This window comes from Oratosquilla oratoria, unplaced genomic scaffold (genome assembly GCF_046742065.1).
Source record: "Oratosquilla oratoria isolate Oo_2021 unplaced genomic scaffold, ASM4674206v1 SCAFFOLD189, whole genome shotgun sequence".
Taxonomy (NCBI): Eukaryota; Metazoa; Arthropoda; class Malacostraca; order Stomatopoda; family Squillidae; genus Oratosquilla; species Oratosquilla oratoria.
Window position 1 is genome coordinate 207,571 of NW_027467542.1, and position 9,930 is coordinate 217,500.

Consider the following 9,930-nt stretch of genomic DNA (forward strand, 5'->3'; position numbering starts at 1 on the left):
TTCATCCTCAATCACAAGGTGCTCTAGAGCGCTTTCACCAAACGCTCAAGACAATGTTAAGAATCTTCTGTTCTGAGAACACTCGAAATTGGGAAGACGGACTCCCCTTTTTGTTGTTTCGCCACCCGCACAACAATTCAAGAAAGCCTAGGATTCAGCCCGTCAGGAATTAGTCTTCGGTCATGAAGTCCGTGGTCCCCAAAAGATACTTCATGAACAATGGAATGAAAGGAAGAACCACCTGTTCCTTTCTTTGAAATACGTTTGTCCCAGGTCACCGAGAAGTTGTTAGAAGCTTGGAAGTTGGCACGAGAGAAATGACGAATGCTCAACGAGTAATGAGAAGGTCGGTGTATTATATAAATTCTAAACTTAGAACTTTCTCTCCAGGGGAGATCCAAGTGTTACTTTTATCTTCCCAAACCAGGAGATCCATTGCAGGGCTAAATACAACGGACCCTATGAAGGTCTAGTCCAGAGCCAGTGATCTCAACTACATAATCAAAACTCCAGACGAGAAGAAAGAGTATCCCGTCTCTGTCACATAAATACCTTAAAATCTTATTCATTCCCGAGATCCAATTCCAGCTTTGCAGCTCTACCACGATAGAATGGGCCAAAGAGTCTCCTGATAACCTGCCTAATCCTCCTGAGATTCCCTTGGAAAACTCTCAGGTACTACAAAATCTTCACTTATTGTGAGAGAAACAAGATGTAGCAGAACCATTGACTCTGGACCTGTTGAGAAAAAGGACCACGACTTCGTGTGGACACCCTACCTGTGAGACGGCCTTCAAAAACCTGAGGTCCCTTCTCACTAACGCACCAGTTCTAAGGGCACCCGATTTCAAGCGACACTTTCTTCTGCAAGTCGACGCGAGCGACACCGGTATCGGTGCCGCCCTCTTGCAAGAACACAACGAAGTTCTTCACGCTATCGCCTACTACAGCAAGAAGATGGCCCTGCGCAAAAAGAACTACTCCATACTTTCTAGAAAACTAGAACGTAGCTTTTCAACAGAAAGTTGGAAAAGCTTTCCCAAAACGGTGGAGGTGTAACGTAATATTAGATATTACGTCATATGTTGTAATTATGTTTTAGAATTGTGTTTTTTGTATTTCATAACTATGTTCATATTTCTTGTCTATGTATGTATTGTAAACAATGTTAATCAGTAACGCCCGTCCACTATATGTAATCTTGGCTACGTGCGGAGAGGTGCCGCACTCTTGTAGAAAAAACAGACAAGCGAAAATCTGAAAAGTTCGGAGCGCACAGATTTGACAGTTACTAAATAATTAGATTGTTCAAGCACGTCGCGGTCCTAAAACTACCCATGTTCTTTTCGACGTGTTTAACTTACCCTCCTCCTCACCCGCACCCTTAACCGGAAGGTTTCCGCTTCCGGTCCAATGGAATATAAGCGGTTGAAATCGCTCATTCCTTGTCATTTTGCTCACATATTGATCTCTTGATAAAAATAACAAGTTTGGACTCATGCGGACGATTGGGTGTGAAGTGATCACCCTTTTTGCCTACATTACGTGTCTGATATTACATCTGCATTACTTTAATCATATTTTGTACTTATTACTTATTCTGATGCATGTTCCTGATCTCTTTGTACTTAGATAGTACCATATTGTATACTTATTCTAGTGTTTTCTTATTTGAACGATAATTTCCACTCTTCTTATAATCATGTAACGGTCCCATTGACCCTTATGCCCCATTCTCTTTTGTGTTGATTACCTGTAACTATTTTCCATTAATAATTTCGTTTACTAGTTTTATCGTATGAGTTTACATCATTCCTTTCCTGGAATCTTCTTTGTTACCATTACTACTAGTCTTGACGCATTATCTAGGCCCTGCACCAGATAGATCAGTCCTACAGTTGGCTTCTAGAAGTGAGCTGGTTTCTTACGCACTTGCCGTTTACGTAACGTATCTTCACATACCAGCCGCCCGTAACAATATATATACATGGCAAACAGTAATCCTACAAAAAAAAACACGTGAATAAAGGATGTTTGCTTGTAAACCACGGAGGAAATTAAAGATCGGGAATTACTGAAAACGTTTTCGTCTATTAAGTACATTTTCAAGAGTAAGATAGTGTCACAAACAAAGTATAACTTAAATAACAATAGTATAGAAAACAGGATGAGGTCACTCAACGTAAAATACGTAAGGATTATCTTACAAAGAAACAAAAATATCAATAAAAACAAATAAATAAAATGGTGTGAAAATGAAATTGAAAACAGGTGATAAAATGTCACTCAGCATAAATACACATAAGGATGACAATTGACAAGGTGAATAAATCACGGACATATCAACATAAATACATAAGAAATAATCCTACAAAGAAACAAAATATAAATTGATAATAACAAGAAATAAGAATGGTGACAATTGGCCACATGTGATTCACATAAATACATAAGGATTGGTCTTACAAAGAAACAAAAATATAGAAATGATAATAATAAAATTATATACATATACATACATTACATATATATGGTGCACGCATCGCACAACGTCATACATATATATAATAGAAAAATAATAATAAACAAGAATAAATAAATAAAAATGGGTGGACAAGTTAGACACACCCCTGGTGAAAAAAGTGTCACACAAAATGGCTAAGGCGGAGCTTTGGGACATTGTCCTACAATTTGGTTAATAACAAAATTATCTAGTTTTAAAAAAGACCCAGTGCTTAAATTGAGATTTTCATTACACAGTTTTTTTATATGAGACACGATTCAAATTATATTCCTTAATCAAATAAGGAATTACTTGAAACAATTCTTCTTGGGAATTGTCTCAATCAATACAGTGATTGGTAGTCTCTAATAGTGAGCAAAAAATCCCACTTGGAAGATTAAGCCCAGTACGGAACACTATACTTTATGCTGGTTCAATCTATATTTTAATATTCCTTGCCAGTTTTAATTCCTTCAAGTGGGATTTTTTGCTCACATTAGAGAACTACAATTACTGTAATTGATTGGGACAATTCCCCAAGAAATTGTTTCAAGTAATTCTTATTTCCCCTGCCCTTTCCCTGCCACATTTGCACCCAAGTATTCTCAAACTATCCACTTCCTCCAGTCGCTCTCCCTTAATGCTCCACTTCCAGGTCCTACTGCAACTAACTTTCAACACCCCTTGTACATTCTCATCACCTTCACTTTTTACCCACATTTATCTTTAGCTTTCTTCTATTCACATACTCTCCCAAACTACTGGCCAGCCCAACTTCCTCAATCCCCTCCTCCGATCCTGCCACAAGCGCAGTGTCGTCCGCAAACAACAGCTGGGTCACCTCCCACTTTTCTCCATTTTCTTTAAAACCATCTTACAATCCCTTGCCCACAACCTTTTGTCTTTTAACCTCTCGCACCACCCCATCCATGTATAAAGTTGAACAGCCAAGGCGACCATAACGCCATCACTCTCCTCCATTTCCAATCCCTGACACAAGCTCTACTATTCTCCATAAAAACTCTTGACAGCTCCCGGGCCAGAAGCTTTCCTCATATCCCCATATATCTGCAAGTACCTCCCACCAGTGCGCTTCCTGTCTACCCTCTCATATGCATTTTCCAGATCCATAAAAGCCCGAAAAAAACAAATCCTTCCCCTTTCCTATAGCTTTCTCACATAATCTGTCTTACCACAAAGATCTGATCTACACAACCTCTACCTGTCCTAAAATCCAAAATCCTCACTATTCCTCACCAATTAACACCTTCTGTTCCCTCTCCTAATCCCCTCAACCAAGATCCTCCCATACCGCCTTCCCAACTACAACTCAACAAGCTTAAATCCCTCTGAAAAGCTACTACATTCACACTTGTCCCCTTTTCCCCTGTAAAGAGGAACTATACAGAGGCAACTCCTCCAGTCCTCCGGCACTCTAACAGCACAACACTACTACCTTTCTACCAACAAACAATTAAATAACCTCACCAAACCAGTCCACCATCACTACTACCCTCCCTTTTTCAGACATTCCGCATAGGTCATCCATCCAGACCAGGAATGCCATTACCTGCTTTCATCAATCTTAAACTACTACCTTCCACCTCCTCCTTCCTTACTTTTTTCCTCCATTTCACCTCATTCATCACTCTTCATTTTCTTCGGCATTCCCCACTGCAAGCAATTTTTCCAGCTTCCCCTATCCTCCTTCACATTTAGCAATCTCCCTAAAATATTCTGCCCATCTTCCTCTTACCAGCCTTCTCTTCCATTATCATCTCTCTATCTGCACCTTTTACCTTATCTTCTCTACTTGATTCGCCTCCTCTTCCTCTTAATTTCTTTCCAAAAAATACGTCTTTATTACTTTCAAAATTTTTTTGATCATACTCCTTACCCCATTTCACATCTGCTCTCCTCTTTGCAAAAACCTTTTACCTTTTGCTTTACTTCTCTCTTTTCTTTTCTTTGTACCATCTCATATGACTCCCACGTCCTATTCTGTAACCAAATTTGTGAAAGCTCGCTTTCTTCTCTTCTACAACCCTTTCTTTGTTTCCCGATCCTCACCCCACCATTCACTATGCCCCAAAAGGGGACCACGTTCTTCTATTTCCCCCTGGTAATTAGTGCCCCAGGAATAATTGTTACGCGGCAACGTCAAAACTCCATAAGGAGAGCAACCCTTTACGTCCCCATCATCTCTCAGATTCTCCAATTCCTACTACCAATTTAGCAAAAATTGGAAATTCGCCTCCTGACTCCCTTCATTCCTAAAGATTACTGTATTGAGTCCTGTGGCGGACTTCTCATCCCATCCTCAAAGGTGCCAATGTAGAAGGGGACTAGCATCTCTCGATGTTTTGAGAAACCTCTTCACTAATATAGATGTAGATAGGACCCATTAATTACATTCTACAAGAGGTCTTCTACTCTGAGGGCGACCCGAAACCCTTTCCAAATTAAAATTCCCCAAAAATCTATTACGCCAATTACTGGAAATCTGCACCAAAGAGGCACCTTTCCTAACTGCCCCCAGGGGACAACTTTACAGACAAAACTGGACGGTGTCGCGATGGGCTCACCTCTAGGTGGGTCCTCTTTAGGCTAATATCTGTTTTCATGGGCATGTTTGGAGAGAGGAAGTTTTTCACAGCACCACCCGTAAGCCTCCTATATATATATACTCGATATGTGGACGATATTTTTGTCCTCGTAAGAGGACCAAAAGGGAGTTAGAAGACCTAAAGACTACCTTACAGCGCCCTTTTTCTGAACCTAAATTTCATCACAGAGAACAGCGTCAATGGACAACTCTCATTATCTCTGGACGTTGAAACGATGCCAGTTTCTCGAGGTTTCAAGACCGGAGAGTCTACTCCAAACCATCCGAACCCCTGGTCTTTGCCCCCTGAAACGGGAACAGGGAATTGCCCATCGCGATAACCGTAAGTCCACCATAGAATGCCGTTACATCATAAGAGCCCTGTCGCCACTGCAGTGGAATGTGGAAACCGTAGCCACGCCGAGCTAGACAGGATCCACACAAGTCCTGGTCAAAACAACGGTTTTCTCAAACAAAGAGGTACAAAATGTCATCAACACAGCCACCTGGACAGACCCCCGACCGACAACATTCAAATAGGACAAAAGATTACTAATATCTTACCAGAACACTAAGTCCTCCCAATAGTAGAAGCAGCACGAGGACGGCCATCGGAAGATCATTGGAAAAAAAAAAAACGTCAGACCCTCCAACAGTGACGACGAAATCCACCTAAACATTTGGTACCCAGAAAAGGAAACAACGTCCCCAACCTCCTTCATTAAGAATAAGCCCTAGCCAGTGGAACCCACCGGTATTCCAACGTAGCCACCTTGTGCAACGAATACACATGATAAAAAAGGGAACTGTCAACAACCCTTAATGAAAAGCACATAGGGTCCGACTACAGCAAAACTGTCAAGCACGTTTCATCACCCTTCACCTCTCTCAATGGAGCCATAAAGCAACCATCACATTGACACACCATCACATCCCCAGGTACAAGGAAGGATTCTGGAAGAGAGGAACCATCATTCTACAAAAAGGAATCAAACTCACAGGCGCCTTTCTGATCTTAGAACCACTTTCACATTAAAAGACAACATCCCACAATGAACAAACAAAAATCCAGACCAATGTATCATTCCTACTTCTAAGTATAGAAATCGTAGGCATAGTGTCCACTACGTGACCCATTGGGCGGAGCTTCAGGATCCTGTCCTCCTGAGTGACTGTTCGAATCCCCGTCTTCTCCAAAATTGTTCCATATGTTTTTTTGTATATAACTGTGACCTTTACTCTTTGTAACATAATTTGATACCTGAATGATGCCTAAAGTTAGTCGAAAGCTCTGCTAGTAGAATTAATGAGTATAATATTGCCTTTACAATCCAATTCAAAATGAAGATTGGACACATAAAAAGACAACTCAAAGTTAGTTCAACGTTCAAGTATTAGAAAAAGATGAACATGTCAGCCAAGAAAACTCGTGAATGCAGAAGCTGCTGCAAAGTTTAAATCATATATATATAATATATATATATATATATATATATATATATATATCTATATATATATATATAGTACATTATATATCTCTGGGGAGCAGAATTCTCTTGTATGCATGCATTATTAAAATCGACGAGCATTAAGGAGGTTGTTGATCTTTCTTATGGGTATTTTCCAGCTTCCTAACCAATACTCTGCCATTTGGATGGTGACGCATAGACCCAATTACCAAAATGATTCATTTATTCAACGTTTTCCTCTGACAAAGAGACATCATCAGGAAAACTCTGTACCAAAGATAATATAGACACAGAAATAAAGAAAAACAACAGCTTAACCTAAACAAAATTCACAAAATATAGAAATAGAAATCAATAAAATCAGCAATAACACACATCCTAACTCAGATACATGAGCGGTTGTAAGTAGCGGTCCCCAACGGCCCATGTATCGAGTTAGGATGTGCGTTATTGCTGGATTTATTGATTTCTATTTTCTATATATATTAGTATTATAAAATATATATACATATTATATATATTATATAATATATATATATATATATATATATATTAGAAATATATACTATATGGATATGATATGTACATATATACATATATTATATCCATATAGTATAATAAATATATATACATATTTATATTCATATAAATAGTATGCATATACATATATATTACCATATACACATATACATATATATGTATATATATATATAAAAATATACATTTACATAATAAATATATATGGCATATATACATATATGTATAAATCTATACTATATATAAATATACATTTACCATAATAAATATAAAATATTAATATATATATATATATAAAGTATATACATATATGGGGTATATTATATTATAGATATAAACCATATCTATATGTAAGTTTAATGTATATATATATACATTTACATATAACATATATTTATATATATAAATATTATATAATATATATATTATATATATTATATATATATATATTTTTGTAAATATACTGGATGGATGGTCATGGCCAGAATGTCTGAGGGAAAGGAGGTTATCAGTGATGGTGGACTGTTGGTGGATTATTTAATGTTTGCTGGAGAGAAGGGTAGAGTACCGTAGGACGGAGTAGTGCCTGTATAGTTCCTCTTTACAAGGAAAAAGGGGACAAGTGTGAATGTTAAATAAAAAAAATAATTTCCAGAGGGATTAGCCTGAGAGTTTAGTAGGGAGCTTATGGGAGAATCTTAATTGAGAGGATTAGGAAGGAACAGAAGGAGTAATTGGAGAGGAACAGTGTGGATTTAAGGACGGGTAGAAGGTTGTGTAGATCAAGATCTTTGTGGTAAGACAGATATGTGAGAAAGCTATAGAAAGGGGTAAAGATGTTTTTTGGCTTTTATGGCTCTCGGAAAGGCTTATGATAGGGTAGACAGAAAGGCATTGTGGGAGGTGTTGCAGATTTATGGGATAGGCAGGAGGGCTTTTGGGAGCTGTCAAAGAGTTTTTTAATGTGAGTATAAGCAAGTGTTAAGGATAGGAAATGGAGAGAGTGAGTGGTTTGAAGTAAAGGTGGGACTGTCTTCAAGGATTGCGTATTATGTCGCCCTGGCTGTTCAACTTATACATGGATGGGGTGGTGCGAGAGGAGAATGGCTAGGGAAGTGAGTCAGGGAATGGAATGGTTTAAAGAAAAGGAGAAAAGGTGGTAGGTGATCCAGCTGTTTGATTGCGTACGACACAGCGCTTGTGGCAGGTCAGAGAGGATTGAGGAAAGCTGGTGAGCAGAGTTTGGGAGAGTATGTGATAGAAGATAGGCAAAGATAAATGTGGTAAACGTAAGGTGATGAGAATGTACAAGGGGTGAAAGTGCAGTAGACGGAAGTGAACCATTAAGGAGAGCGACTAGGAGGAAGTGGATAGTTTTAGATACTCTGTGTGCAAGTGTAGCAGGAAAAAGTTGGAGTGAAGGTGGGAGGTAGAATGTAGATTGAGAGAAGCGAGTAAATGCCCTTGGTGGTTTAAAGAGTATAATAGAGAATAGACCATTTGGGAAAGGGATGCGAATAGGAAACTGTATGAAGGAGTGATTTGTGCCACCATCACTGTATGGGGCAGAAACTGGAACAATAAGAGAAGAAGAGAGAAGGAGAGTTTGAATGTTTTGAGATGTAGGTGTCTGAGAATATGTGGGGTTACTAGGCTAGATAGAGTGAGAAATGATGAGTGATGAGGAGAACATGCGTGAAAAAGGATTTTGGGAGAGAGGTTGATGAGAAGAATATTAGGATTGTTTGGACACCTGGAAAGAAAATGAGTGAAGAAAGACTAGTAAAAGAGGTATGGAAAGGCAGATGATGGAGGGAGTGACAGAGGGGACGTCCTAAGGATGAGGTGGAAGGATGGGTGAAGGGGCTTTTGGGGAGAGGGGAATGTCTGTTGAGGAAGGAAGGGAGAGACGGAAGACAGAGGAGAGTGGGAGACTGGTTGTATATGGATGATGTTGGTGACTGCAAGAGGAGGAATGGGCGGAGGGAGGTGGGGGGGGTAGTATGTGTGAGTAATTTTGACGCATCCCGAAGGGATTTCTCCGCCGTCCTCACTTTATATGCAAAGGGGGACGGCGAGGGGGGCACGCCGATTAAATGAAGCGGCCTTGCTGTGGATGTACTGTGTCTTGCGACACTGCTTCTGACCCAGGGCGGTGGGCAGGGTTCAGGGATGACCCGTCATCAGGAGGTGCTCAGATGAGAGGAAGGGTGGAGGGGTGTGGAGTGAATTAGGGATGAAATGGGTGGGAGTGTATTTATGCCATTCCCCTTTGTGCTACACGTCCCTTGGAAGGGGGAAAAAGCCTTGGTAAATGTATGTATGTAATGTATGTATAACATGCACATACATTTTTTAATATATAATTATATATACTTATAATAATAATATATATATTATACACATATATATAATATATATACTGACTATTTTCTACAATATATAAAAATATATATATATAGAAAGTATACCATATATATATATATGTATGTTTATGTATATATGAATTATATATATATGTATATATATATAAAACATATTTTAAATATGTTTATATATGTTAAATATATGCAAATTATATATATACATATTTACCTATAATATATATTTATTTATATAATATATATATATATAACATAATTTAAATATAAGAAATGCATATATTTTAAAGTAATATATATAAAATATGCACATAATTGTATATATATACATTCTATTATACTTATATATATATATATAATATTATATACTGTTTATACACTGTTTATATATATACATCATAATATAATATAAAACATATGAATATACTTCATTTA